The sequence below is a fragment of the Battus philenor genome, unplaced genomic scaffold (genome assembly GCF_028537555.1).
Source record: "Battus philenor isolate CCGP_79_NKW_IND1 unplaced genomic scaffold, ilBatPhil1.0.hap1 SCAF_1, whole genome shotgun sequence".
NCBI classification, from domain to species: domain Eukaryota; kingdom Metazoa; phylum Arthropoda; class Insecta; order Lepidoptera; family Papilionidae; genus Battus; species Battus philenor.
Genome location: NW_027181661.1, coordinates 3,689,135 through 3,704,225, shown reverse-complemented (window position 1 = coordinate 3,704,225; position 15,091 = coordinate 3,689,135).

Below are 15,091 nucleotides of genomic sequence, written 5' to 3'. Positions count from 1 at the left end.
TTCAGTTCATAGACATTCACCGCTACAAATAGGCCTCATCAAAAGATATCTATGGAGAGATTTACTGTGATCGCTACGCTTGGCGGGCAATTTGGTGATGGCAGTATAGTATCATGGTACGCGAGGGACTCTGCTGCACATTCTTTGCGAATTTCTTTATGAGTAGACCACTGCTTATTATTTTATATTACACAAGATTACCAAATCTTGTATAATTAATACACAGTGTTAATTATGTAAGATCCCGGAAATCGAACCCGCAATCTGCGAACGCAAGTCTCAGTCCTCTACCGTACAGTTACCACTGCTCAATTTTTATAATATCTATGTGTATAATAAGATCACTATACATTTTTTTGAATTTTAACACACATCCCTAGCCCTTTGTATCATAGAAGCACATCTGTCATCACTGCTCGCGCTGTTTTTCCTTGGTATATATTAATGGTTGTCAAAAAAAACCGTTTACGATAAACCCACCGTCTGTACTTGTTCTTATGTCTTTTTCATACGATTTATTGACTTTTCCTGTATCTTGACGTATTGTAAAATAAGTTAAACAAATATGTTATTTATTTAATGCACTATTAGACTTTAAGATGTAACGACTATATTTCAATTGTAATGCTTTACTCTACAATAGGAGCGGAAGTACCAGTCGCCGCCTGAAAGATGGCAAAGCTGAGGGTGGGATTGACAAGATGCGAACCAGAAAACTGGACTTTTGTCTATCTGCGCTAATGTAACTCGGGAAGTGTATATACTATGTTTTAAGTTTCATTATAACCTGACACCCCCGTCGAAAGATAATCAAGATAATTGTGAAAAGTTGTACAGATAGAGACAGATATTTTAAACTATTCAGCGGTTTGAATACGATATCATAAATAGAACAACTTATACAACTTATAGTATAAATGTCGGCTTAATTGGTTGGCCGTAAAAAACTTAGCCAAAACCTCATATATAACTTAGCTTGTGGGATCCAAGAACCTCGACTCGGGCCGTTCAATATGACCACACTAGAAGGTCTCCTGACACTAGGACCCTTTTAAGGGACCTCGGCTTTAGCTGACTATGTGCTTTGCATTACGATTTGAGGATATATTTTGAACTAGTCTTTTGTTATCGCATGAAATATATTGAAGATTTGATTCATATATTTTTTGCACACGTTACAACTATCGGTAGCCGAGGATAAACGAAAGCTTCTCGTCAACGGTGCATTGTGCCGGCGTTATTTCCTGTTGTATCTTACAGAGCGGTGTTATGAGGCTTGCATAACTGTCGCGCTTTCGGACTCCATGTTTCGTTAATAACTTCCCAGGTTACAAACAATTACGAATTTCGTATGCAATGATAAACAAGTTTTATCGGTTTATTATCGAACAAGTGATGGTAATATGTAAGTGGGACAAATGGTAATGTAAACAATAATATAAACTGTGGACAATAATGCTCTCTGCTTCAAAAAAAACATTTAGAAGCTCATAAAATATAGATACAATGTACAAAATAAAATGTCTTTTTTTTATATGTCCCCCGCTATTGGAGGCCTCACGTACCCCTAATTAGTTGGGATCAGGGTCTTTGTTTACAAATAAGTTTTTCAGATTTTTCATCTTTATTCTTCACTCACTGTCATACTTCTCAATTTCTTTTATTCTTACCTTATTTCAATCATAATATCTTTCATTTTGTTCTTTCATTCCTTCTTGCTTTCATCGCCTTCCTTCCATCATCTTATTACTCTTATGTAGCTAGGCTCATTATTTTTTATTATTATTCTTTATTTTATTATTTACATATTCAATTTTTTTATCACAGTTTTCTTTGAGTTGTGCTTTCTTAATACATTACTACACTTTTCTTATTCTATTTTTCCTTTTATTAATTGACTAGTTATTTTATTGGCAGTTTATTAGGTACCTACTTATCTATACTGTTTTGTTTCTATTGACAGTGTCACTCACCACCCTACGAGCAAACGACAGGAATGATGGGCGAAAAATATAAAATATCTTAATGACGATCGTCTTACTCGCTGGACTTGGTCAGTTATAAAAGCGTGCAACTTCATCGTGCACGGTTCTAAAAACTTTTAGAATACAGAAAAACCCGAAGAAAACTAATATCGAAAACTGGTTTACTTGGTTACGACTCACGGGTCAGAGGCACTGACTAAGACGAAAAAGTAGCTAGCTCATAATTTTTTGTATCTGTGTTATCATTAGAAGCATAGCCGTCTAGTCTATAGTAACTAAGTTTGGGGGATATCTCTTGAACCTAAGCATACATGATACTATTTATTTCAATTAACGAAAGTAATTGCGGATTAGCAAATTGAAGTGGCACCAGGCAGGCTAAATGACACACCGAACTAATGACTTCAGAAGTCTTAGGGTTCTGGATGGATGACCACGGCCTAGCAATTGCAGCGTAAGAGTTCACCCACAAGGACTTTGTTAAAGTCTGCGCAAGACGATGGATGTACATCGTTTCTGACTCGATCTTAAATCTCTGCGGGATGCCTATGTCCAGAGGTGATCGTCCAACAGCTCATATATTAATTATTTCTGTTATTTGGTAGACTGCCAGTCATAAGCTATTTAGGCTGACGTCATGCTCTGGAGAATGATATTGGTTGCCATTTTTAGATTTTTTTTATTTAGACCCCTTTTAGATTTCCAATAAGACCGGTTGGAAACGGTTTGCGTCCTGCGTATATAAATGATATAAACATAATATAAAATTAATTAATTATATAATATTTCAACATATTTAATTTGGTAACATAATGTAACGAATATTTAGTAAAGACGATAGGAAAAGTACGCGAAACGTTTACAAAATTTATTTGATATTAATTTAATATCTAGTCTTAGAAAATCTTTTTGGTATAACTGTCAAATAAAAAAATAGTACAGAGCCCTTGTAAATAAAGTATTAAAGAAATTAGCTTCGCCTTTCACTGGTCAGTTATGTAAACTTTAAATCTCCACACGCGGACATCTGTGTCTTATTATATGTCGTACGAAACTCCACGGATCTCGTAAGCCATCGCTTGTATGAAAGTATACATTTCTAACGCTCAAGAAACACTTCCGTAAATAGGTTCCATGAGTCACAACCGGCATGTTCGCCCGATTCTCTATGCTTATGGCCGAGCGATATGCGATTCAGAGCATAAAATAATTAAAAAGTAAACAGTCTGTATTTAAAACATTATAGTCATATACGCATTGTCTAGCGTGAATTGGAACGTAGCGATAACTTATATGATGTAATAAGAAACGTAATTTTCGCACCTGTAATTTACTCGACGGATTAGTGCCTTCGAAGCGATTTCGCGGCGAGAAAGGTCATAGGGTCAAAGCCCAATTATTTTATGTAACGTACAAGGAAAGACGAAGTTTTGTTACGGCGATCATTGCAACCGATTCTTAAATTTTTCAACATCGGCACCATGCGGTTAAGTTTGTATGCTTAGGCGACTGTTAATGTTTAATAAACTCGTATATGTAATCTCGTATGTATGTTTAGCTAACATAATTACTTTCCCAACTACCAATAGAGAAATAAATAAGGAAATTAAAATTATGAACAAAGTTTAAAGTCCAACATTAAAAATTGAAAAAAATAGCTTTTATTTATGTATTTTCTTAATAAATCTTGAATTATAATTAACTATCCTCTCGCAAAACTTCTGGGTCTTACCAAACGGATGAGATATTTCCACCAAATTTTAAGTTTAACCTCATGATTACCTAGTTGGAAATATATATTGGAGAGTTCATGTGACGTGATATTGCTACCATATGATTGACACTGTTATACAGCCCAAGTGCGTCTGTTGTTCGATGAACAACTATGACCGTCTCGTTATTTAGCCCCTGAGTCGCGTGGATGGTGAGCATCCTTGAACCTGTATCTATTTGTTGTTGTTGCCTTGGTTAATGAAATGGATGTTGGAAATATATTGTAACTAAAGCAGTCTCTTATTGCGGTCTCCAATGGCATGATCCGTAGACTGGAGTGGAGACCAAAGACCGATAAACGATGCATGCAAGCCGCTTCCAACTTGTTGAATTGGAAATCTATAGAAGAGGAAAAGTCCAGCGTTGTACGCCCAACGGCTGTAAAGATGACGATCTATTAAAATTATATTTCGTTATTTGATATTTGTCAACAGTGATAGACTTAAGAAATAAAATATCGACTGGAAGTTTTTACATTTACCATTATGTATAAATATTATAAAACGATGTACTTAAGTGAGTTATAATGTGTATCATTTATTATTGTAGTTGATATAAGTCCGACATAACAACTTTGTCCCAGCAAAGGTGAGTATGAAAAAGTAGAACAGTTTGACAATGTACTTTATATATTACGTTAAGCAAGTTTGTGAAAGTGTTAAATTACAATTGTGTGAAATTACAATTACAGTGCGAAATTTCAGATCAGGACGCGTTTTGAACCTTCGTGACTTTATTTGTAATATCGTTATAGAGGACCATTTAATTTAAATCTATTTTGTATTAAATTATACACAAATGATTTTTTTTTACTGATATTAGATGTTAGAATTTAAATCCTTTTTCTGATTGTTCTTCTCCTTTTCAGCTAATAGACGCCCACTACAAGGCCCAGACCTCCCCAAAATATCACAACGATAACCTCTTGTGCATCCTTAATTATGTCGTCGATCTATATAATAGTATTCTAATCGCTTAGTGATTGTCGAAGGTTCTACCTGTAAATGTTTACTTCAAAATATATATTTAAACTTATTAGCACTACATTATAACAATATTTAAGATTAAAAATTTAAACAGAAGAAACTTAAAATAAATTTTAAGTTTTTGTTCTGTCTTAGTGTCTACCATGTCTGTTTAGTTGTTTCCACACCATACCATCTTTTCTAGTTTACTACCATATTTTGGTACGCTTTAGCGTTAACGTTCCAAAATATGGGAAGATGTTAAAAACATATCATCTACCGAACCGAAGTAATCATAACATAAATGAAACCAACAAGTGGATATTCCGAAAGCAACAAATAAAACCGGAATCAGAATACGCGATCAATGAACTCACTAATCTGATTCATTGAGAATAAAAATTAAAAATAAATTATGTAAACACCAGCTGTTTCGACAGACTTCATGTTGTCAAATGTTATTGACCTTTTGCAGTACAATAAAAATATAATACATATTTCAGACAGATAATCTTATATATTAAGTTGTATTAGTAAGTTTTAGTAATAATGTTATTTTATCTTCTCCGTAATTCGTCATTCGTAATTCTGAAGTGGAGATTACGGAACGGCATCAATAGCAAAGCATAAGGTAAACAGACGGCCTTATCACCATCGTCAGAAATCACTAGATGAAATCTCAGAAAATACTAGATGCCGGCCACTTCCAACCGGTCTATTAGAAATCTATGGTGAAGGCTTTATCGAACATGTCCTCTGTCCTATGGCTAAAATAATGATATTTGATATTTTTTGCTCGAATGCACGCCTTTTTTAATTTTGAATTACGACGAAATTTTAAAAGACAACAGGTGACCAAATTTAGTCTGTATGGAAAAAAATGAGTGTTATTGTTTACTAATTCCCTCATTTCTAATTATCCTTATATAAGAACATTCTTCGTGCTTTAAGGAAAATATGAAAATGAGCCGAATTTATAGAGCCACTATCGAGGGTTTTATTTATTTATTTATTCAAAATACTTATTACAGATTTTATATATAACCGCGAACTTAATGCTGAAGACATTCCTACCAGGTTATAGTTAGGCAATGCAGATATAAATTAATTAAGGTAAATGAAACAAGCAATATCGTAAAACAAAAAATATATTGAAAAAGTAAAATCAAAATGAGAGGGAAAATAATGACATGAAAACACCTTATATATTGTATGTGTATGTGTACTATTTAATATAATTATATATAAATATATCAGGTTTTTTAAGAATTTTTATTTATAAAACAGTTATTAATCGTACTTTAATGTGATATAAATTTAAAAAATGACCTGTAGACTAATTCATTATGCCAAAATGCCGCTACACTCATCCGATGAATTTTAAACCACAATGAAAGCTCCCACACATTTAATCTCTCCGTTTCTCATTTATATTCGTATTCTTTCAGACAAAGGTTACGTCAACGTCAAATAACACATTCACCGCGGTTTGTATAAATCAATTCTCCGTTTGAATCCTCCGTTTAATTTAATAGTACGAAGAATTCACTTTCTAGTTATAATAATATTATGCGAAATTAAAAAATTTTAGCCTTTCCCATAAATCAACGTCAACACGAAATCGGTTGATATAGTACGCAACTTTTCATCTAACCATTTTCTTCATTGTTAAAGATTGTAATCTCCTGGGCACAGAGCAATCTTAACATTCCTTATGCTGTGCCACGTTTTCCTGTCTTATAAATCGTTTAATTCTTACGATTTGAAAGTTATGTGTAACAAAACTTCGTGCTATACGACCTTTTAAGTTCACGGACCCTTCCGCTCCGAGAACTCAGCTCCGATGAAGCTGTAAAAGCCCTCGGGTTAACAGCAACAACATCAACAGAGGATAAATATACGACCAATGTTATACAGGTCGAATAAAAACGAAATCTAGCCGAAACCGTGCCATGGGGTAGGCATTCAAAATAGTAATCATTTGGAGTACAAGATTTGACAAAAACTTTTTTTACCAAATTTAGGGCGTTGTGTTCATGTGTTTCATGGCTATTTACGATTCTGTAAACTAAAAAACAGTAACTAAAAATAGTACCAGTTTTTTTTGGGGCCAATATTTATCTGCACTAATTTCAATTTAACGTTGATTTATGGGAAACGTGTATAGTGTTTAGTGATTAAGACCAAAAAGCTGTGTAACAAACCGTAACATAAATGTTTACTTCATGAAATAGATAATAACCGATCGTCGCGAATCAGGGCGCTTAATCTATTAGTATGCGTGGATCGAATAGTTCATTATCATTGAACTAAAAGAATCTTACTGCCAAAGTGCGTGACCCGTTTGTCATAACAAGTACAGTGTTCACGCGATTCTCGCCTTAACGTTTCAAACGATATAATAACAACTAATCCGTCTCGGCAGAACCATAACGATTATTATTCTGTACGCTTAATCTACAAAATAAATAACAACGCGGCGATTACATAAATACGTACGTTCACTTTTATTTTTAGAGAGGATACTTATGGATTGCGTAATAATATACCGACCCTATTCGATGCTTCTATCATAATTGAAACTGTTAATTTTACTTCTTCATATCATTGATGTTTCTTGACTCTTTTTGACTTGTGTACCTTTTCTTTAGTATCGGGGGAAATCTTTTGAATAGACACAAGGTACACTCTAGGGAAAGGGAATGTTTACGTGAGAATCCTATTCATCAAAAACGCCAAGGTCGTTTCGGTACCTTTGCAGGTGCCCCCGGTTTCCCTCCGGAACACGCAACTACCCCTCAGTACTATGCCAAGGCACATCCTAGGTGAAGCCGTGTTCCTCAGGCATCCGCGCTGTACCATAACAGTATGAGACCACTTCACGTTGTTTCCCTTCTCGGCTTTGAAATGAATGACGGTAAAGCTCCCCGCCCTTAACACCCGCAATTCCGATCTTCTTTTAAAAGTATCGTTCAACAGGCAAGGGTTACCTTAGCCCTATTCTAGTAACTCCGTGCTAAAAGATGACGAGCTATATATTTATAGCTTTATATCACCTAGAGCATACTATTCGCACTGGAAATTCTTTCTCAAAATACTCTAAAATGAACAAGGAATTGGGTGGCGCACGAGTTATATGGCATCATTAGAATACTCAAATCCAAGAATACTCTTGGGTTTCTTAAAAAAGTTGGTGCAGTGATTTCCTCTTGTCTTCTGCATCACAATGATAACATAATAATGACTCGAAATTCCTACTTTTTTTTCTTACGCCGTTTTACATTTCAACTTTTTTCTATATTTTTCCCCTTTACCTTTATTCGTAATATTCGGACATAGTGACTCTGTGATTTAGTTCTCACGTTCTGCTTGTCGACCTATACCAAATGAATTGTATACTACAAGCTTATTTACAGGTTACAAGACGTAACAGGTATCCCTACCGGTAAGTTGGGAGTGGATTTGGTGGAAAGAGACCTTCTCCTTGATTCTTGATAGAGTGTTTAATATAAATACCCGGAGAAACCCGGTGGAAATTTTCCGGGAGAGCCAAGTCAAGTGACAGTCCAAGTCGAGAGCTTCCGCAACCTCGGTTTAAATGAAAATTATTAGATAATAGTAAAAAAAAAACTTGAATTCTATAACGTACCATTAGTTTTAATATTTAATCGGACTTAGCACAGTTTTATACTCACACTATGTTAGGGAATAAATAATCAGTAATTTCTGTTTCTCACATTAGAAACTGTGTGAACGATGTGGTATAGATTCCCTATCGATACCATATAAATGAAGCGGAACTAAAACGATGGAATCTCAAGCATTTAAAATGACAGAAATATTTAAGGCTCTCAAATTATTCGAGACGGAATTGACGATGTCATGTATAAGAATGTAGAATAATATATCACGTATCGCAGGAGAAAGTACAAGGCGGCGGCCATCGGACAGGAAGTGGGGAATAACCTACGAGGTACATCGGAACCTGATCCCGCGCCAAGCAAACACCGGTCCTATATTTTCAATGCAGCTGGAAGCTTTCATCTCATTATTTTACATTGCGAGAAAAAAACACATACCTTAGTGAAGATACTTGATATAGTATCATCGGAAGTAAGCTAGGCTATTAAGAAACCTTTTTTTAACAGAATAAAACGTTTTTAAATAGTCACTGCCCCGACAAACAGTTACACGATGCTTTTTACAGTCTAATCGAAAAAAAAATTATTAACTTTAGAATGATCATTTTATTGATTCCTTTTTAATAATTTAAATTTCGTACTCTGAGGTGGCTGGAGGTGACTGAGGAGGTATCCAACCTGTTCTATGGCGAAGATCTAAGTCCAAGTAATGGTCTAACTAAATAATGGTCTTAAATATTTAATGGAATCAGGCGTTACCTTGCGGAAGTCCATCCTAAGTAAGAAAAGGACCAATATTTAGCCACTTCCGCACGTGTCCTTGGTCCTTTTCTTACTTAAGTAATGGTCGTTTTAGGGGTTAAATGATGATAATGATGAATGCTTTCCATATAAAACAAGGAACATTCTATATGAAATTTCCTTCGAATTTTTTTTATTATTGATGTACATAACATAACAAAAGATATTATGATTTTTTTTGTTATGACACCTTTACTTGTATTTTTTTCGTTATAAATGAAAATGGGCCAATTTTAATAAAAAAAAAACATTACCAACATTTTCCCAGGACTACTGCATCTTTACAATATTCAAAATTTTAAACTAAATTCTTTCCAAGCTCATTTTTTTAGCTTTACTGATTTATTGTTCTTTGCAAATTCCTTGGGTATGAGGGGAACAGATATAGATCAGAGGGTGCTCAGCCTAAAAACTTTTTTAATCGTAGCTCGTGGGTTCCCTAAGAAACCTCTGCTCAGGCGGCTAATTACAACAATTTCATCTAATTGGAAGGCAATCGAGCTCTTAGTGCGGTTAGGTAGACGCTTCATGAAGTGACTAAGTGCAAGGGCCCCCACGAGAGGATCTTGGTTATACCTGTTTAGTACACAAACTAAAGGAAGGCCGAAAGGAACCGCATCTCGACATCGTCGGTAGCTATAACCTAGCTTACATTACCACCGCTTCGGAAACGTTAGCGCTATGAAAATAAATACATTTAAAAAACTTTTAAGTTAAACGGTTTTTTGATACCCATATTGTGGTGGTTGTGAAAAAATATGTACCTTGTCCGCCATATTGAAACGGCGTCCGTCTTGAATTTTAAATTTTAACATAATCATCGTGTTTTACTAGTGTAGCCCTTTCATTTGATACCCATATTGAGGGGGTTAAGGAAAAATACGTAATCTGCCATTTTGTATCGGCGGCCATCTTAGATTTATAATGTTATTGATTTTATTATATTGTATTGTCATCTAAATTAAATATGTGTACCAAATTTCAGATCAATCTGACAACGGGAAGGTGCTTAAATTTCAGTTTCTAATTTTGATCCAAATAAATTTCGTACGGGTCGAACTAAATAAAACTGTTTAAAAAGTGGCGAAAGATAGTCCGATAATTCTTCCATCTACGACCATATAATACGAGCTGACCTCAACTCCTACGAAGCCGATCTATGGCCGATAAATGGCTGTGAAATATTTTGTATGATGTCTGTCTTAAAATCTTCGCGTCCTCTAAAGACTCAAGCACGTGTTTCGGTCGCTTCTGAATGTGTCGGTAGTAATTGTTTTGTAGGTGGCGGCGTTGATTGTAGGTCAATCAACGAGTTTGTGTGTTAAGCGGTAGAGTAAAAGTAATGGGTCGATGCCCGTTTTAAGAAATCAGCGATCGTTAACAGTTTCGTATCTACGTACAGGGCTTAATTACCCACGTACGATAGCGCGACCGTAACGTGTGAGGTAAGCGGATGTTTATTAATTACAAAAATACTTCAAATTACATCATAATTCAGTTAATATTTTAAGTATACATAAAGTTAAGTATTTAGAATGTTTCATGAAATGTGAAATAAATAATTCAATAAATATTAATTCTTTTTAAATTACGTAACCATAAACTAAAACATATATTTACTTTCAGATGTAAATAATGACCAGATTGATAAATATTGTATATAGACAATATTCTTGTAATTTCATTAGAAACACATATTTTTAATTAAAAAAATTGATGAGGACCACAATAATTTATATACAAAATCGGTAAAAGTCATTACCAACTTATGGTGTCATGGGACTATTGTTTTATTATTGTTTACATACACAAATATATATACAATGAGGGAATGACTTTAGCAATTTCATTCATTTTCTTTTTATAATCTTCATAATACATCATAGGGCATTCTAATGGTCAATGTCTTGCACGTGTACCCGTATTGGAATAGCACCAGCGTTATTTATTAAAGCACTAGCAGTAGAACTAACAAAGTTATTTTTCAATTAGTCTTACTATAAAAAATTATTACAAGACGCGTGCTAAAGGATGTCCGGTTCCAGAATTCGGATTTCAAATTCTAATATTTCCAAAACAGTCTTAATTTTAAATATAATAAAATAAAAAAAAACAAGAGAATATGCAGTATAATTTTGAAATAACTATTAAAGCTCGATATTATTATTTGTACATTGCTAAGATAATATAACGTTTGCGAAATCGCGCTTAAAAAATAAGTAGATATAATTACTTTTACTAACTAATAAAACATATCGTCTTTAATTAATGAATTATATTTTTCACTTCCAACATAGGGAAGATAATGTCCAGCTGTGGGCGTCCCTTTACTAAAATGATGATGATTCGTCGTAGTCGTTTCAGCCTTTAAACGCCCACTGCAAGGCATAGGCCTTAACCAAAGAAATTAATAGGGATATATACGAGTATTAGCATAATTGCCACGCTTTGGTAAAAGGGTTAGCGATGGCAGTGTAGTATTATGGTATGCAGAGCAAGCTGCTGCACATACTCTGGAAACTTTTTGTGGGCAAAATTATACATGTCTTTATCACAGGATCGAACCCACAAACTTCGATCGCAAGTTGATCGATGTTGATGATTATCTACTTTATTGTACTTGTTTTCGCATGACGTCATGCGTTACGTCACTAGAACCAAAGTTGATGAATTTAAATCGCATCGTTTGTTCTAAACGCAACCTGATCTGAGAAGAGCCTGCATTAAATTTCGACTGTTATATATTATTAATTAGAACAATTATTTCGAGTTATTATAAAGTTATAAACATTTTAATTAATAAGACTACAAGCAAGTATAATATTTATAGCATGTATACTAGTTTATAATTTTATGAAGTCCGAAAGGTAAGGAAATATGTGTAAATTACAGACTCGATAAATGTATGAACTTCTGTCTGTTAAATCCAAAAAGAAATGTAACGTCATTTTTTGGTTGTCAAAATGTAAATTAATTTTCAAACGATTATGTGGTCAAATATATCGAGCCGAGCTTGTAATGTAATCAACGAAGTTGCAATCCGATTGTTACTTTTGATGTTGCTATCGATGTTGTGTTCAAAATTTCAGCCGCGCAAACATTATATAACAGAAGCTGAACTTCATCCGAATTATAGACGACCTTTTAAAGAGTCCCGGGTGACCATGAGAACGATCATTATCCTTCTTATCGTGATGCCATTACTAGCGCTTTTATCACCCGTTCTCGTAAAGGATTATGATGAAGCTTTGCAAGGATTACTAGGATGGAATCTAGGTTTGATTATGAATGCGGTTGCAACCGAAGCTTTAAAGGTCGCTGTTAGAAGACCGCGTCCGGATTTCTTTTACCGTTGCTTCCCGGACAATAAAATTACTCATGACCTACACTGTACAGGGGATGAAGATTTCGTTAGAGATGGAAGGAAGTCGTTCCCAAGTGGACATAGCAGCTTTGCATGCTGTTCTCTTGGATTCCTTACACTATGGTTGGCCTGTAGATTGAAATCATACAGATGCGGAAATTTCACAGCTTTTCTTGCATGTGTCATTCTAATTATAATGGCAGGAATAATATGCGCAACTCGTGTCTGCGATAATAGACATCACTGGCAGGATGTTGTTGGTGGATCGATGCTCGGTTTGTTATTGGCTTACCTTTCTTACAACCAATACTGTGGTCCACAGGAAACCTGAACGTATTTTTCCTAAACATACAATTAATACTTGAACAACAAATTCGTATTGTAATTTAAATGTTTTGTTTCTGTTGTAATAATTTTATCAAAAATCATAAAAGGTTTTTGTATTAAAAAATTACAAGAAAATATTACTGATGTTTCTTTACATTTAACCTTTTCTCATGAATCGATAATAAATTAAATATATACCTTCCGTATAACACGATATAGCTCTTCGTCATAGGAGAAAGATTTAAGAATAAAGAGAACTTGTAATAGCGAATAGTTTTCTATAGCGGGAATAATATCATAGTTACTTTTTTCTTTTTTTTTATTGGTTCCTGTTTTTAGAGACTACTGCCGTAAGGAGAGACATTACTTATAATAAATTTTTCCCAAGCTTTTTAATATTTGCGCGTTCCTCTAATGTCTTTCTTAAGATCTTTCATTCATTCCTCCGTTCTTCATTCACTTCCATTCTTTTCAATACCTCGTTACTTTTCATGCATCACCTCTCTTCCTTAACCTCCCATCCATAAGAGAACGTAAGAACTCCTAATTTATATTTCTGATTATTATTTTTTAATTTTTATATTTATTTAAATTTTTTTAGTGTTATACATTTTTTTAACAACTTACAATTTTACTTCGGTTTTTTAGTTTGTTCACAATTTTTTTTCTCTCTTTTGTTGCCTTACGTGTTATTCCTTTTTATTACTATTTCGCCAGATCTTTCTGCAGTTCTGTAGGAGAATTATCCTCTTAGCCAGAAAGATCGGGCGTCCCCCCTCTTGGCTAACTAGCGAGTCGATGTTACTTTCCTCTCCCCTTTTGGAATATGACTCACATACATTTTGTCCAGAATTTCTATTAAACTGGACTGTTTTGGCATTCGTCTCATGACCATGAGCCAAAATAGGTTTCCCAAGGATCGACGTAAACAATAGCCATGTAGCTGCTTGAGCCTTAAGATCCTGAAGAGATCAGTACAGGCTACGTACAGCAAGCGCAGGGTAAAACGCTATTTAGTCAAGTATATTAAAAGGAGGCCTCACAGTTGTACTTTAATGAATATATTTTACGTTTTTCGTATTATTGTTCTTTTCTGCCGATAGACGCCCACTGTAAAGCATGGGCTTCCTCCAAAGATAAGTCACGATGACCGGTCTTCCGCTGCCCGCGTCCAGCTACTCCCCGCCATCTTAACCATGTCGTCAGTCCAACTTGTTCATAGAGAAATTGGAACATATGATACACAAAGTATATGAACAAAATCCGAAGATGAAGTCGAAGTAAAGAAGGCGATGTAAGAAAGGAAAATAAAATATGGAAAGGATTAATAAAAAATGTTTTGAATAAAAGAAAGTTGTTTGAAAGATACTGTGAAGGATAGATGATGACGAAAATAAAATAGTCTGCGAAAAATTTATTGAAAATATTGTCCCTGCGTACCTAAAACTGGGAGTTGTCCGAGAAGTCCCCAACAGCGGAGGTCACGTCTACCGGCTCGTGGTCGCCACACAACAACCTTTCGGCCTCAACAGCCACCGGTTGCACAAGCTACGTCCTCCGGTCACCGCCACTTCAGACAAAATTCTAAGATCTACGTAAAGAAAAATAAATCTACGTAAAAGAACCAAAGTCTCTGCTTTGGTTCTTTTGCATATCTCATTTCTGATTCGATCTCCCCAGCGAATCTCCGTGTAAATCGCATTTATTACTATGAATCATACTTGATATATTTGTAATTTTAGATCGTTATATTTTGTTCACTCATAAAAGACTTGGTTATAGGTAGGCTTACCATAATTACGAAGATCCAAACCGGGACGCAGAAGAGAAAGAGGCTCATTTTCATTTTGCTTTTCGCTTAATTTGTGTTTTTCATATTTGAAATGCAATCAATATTATTATGAATAAACAAAAACAAAACAAAAACAACACTAAAAATTTGCCCGGTTTTATTATTCACCCACGCTTGCTTTATATTTTTCACTATAGTGCACTTTCTTCAGAATCGTTTTGTCGTGCTGAATTTTGTCATAAAATTCACTACATGACATGTTCAAGTTGAGTTTGCACGTAAGCAAAGCTTCCAAAACGCATTATTCCATCCTCCCTCGATCGTCAAACCACATTTTTACTATCTGTGAAAAAATTCTTTCCACTGGCGCTGAAGTACCGGGTAGACACAGCAAACTCCACAATTTTTTTTTAAATTTGGCACCTCAATATGCTGCTTGTGAA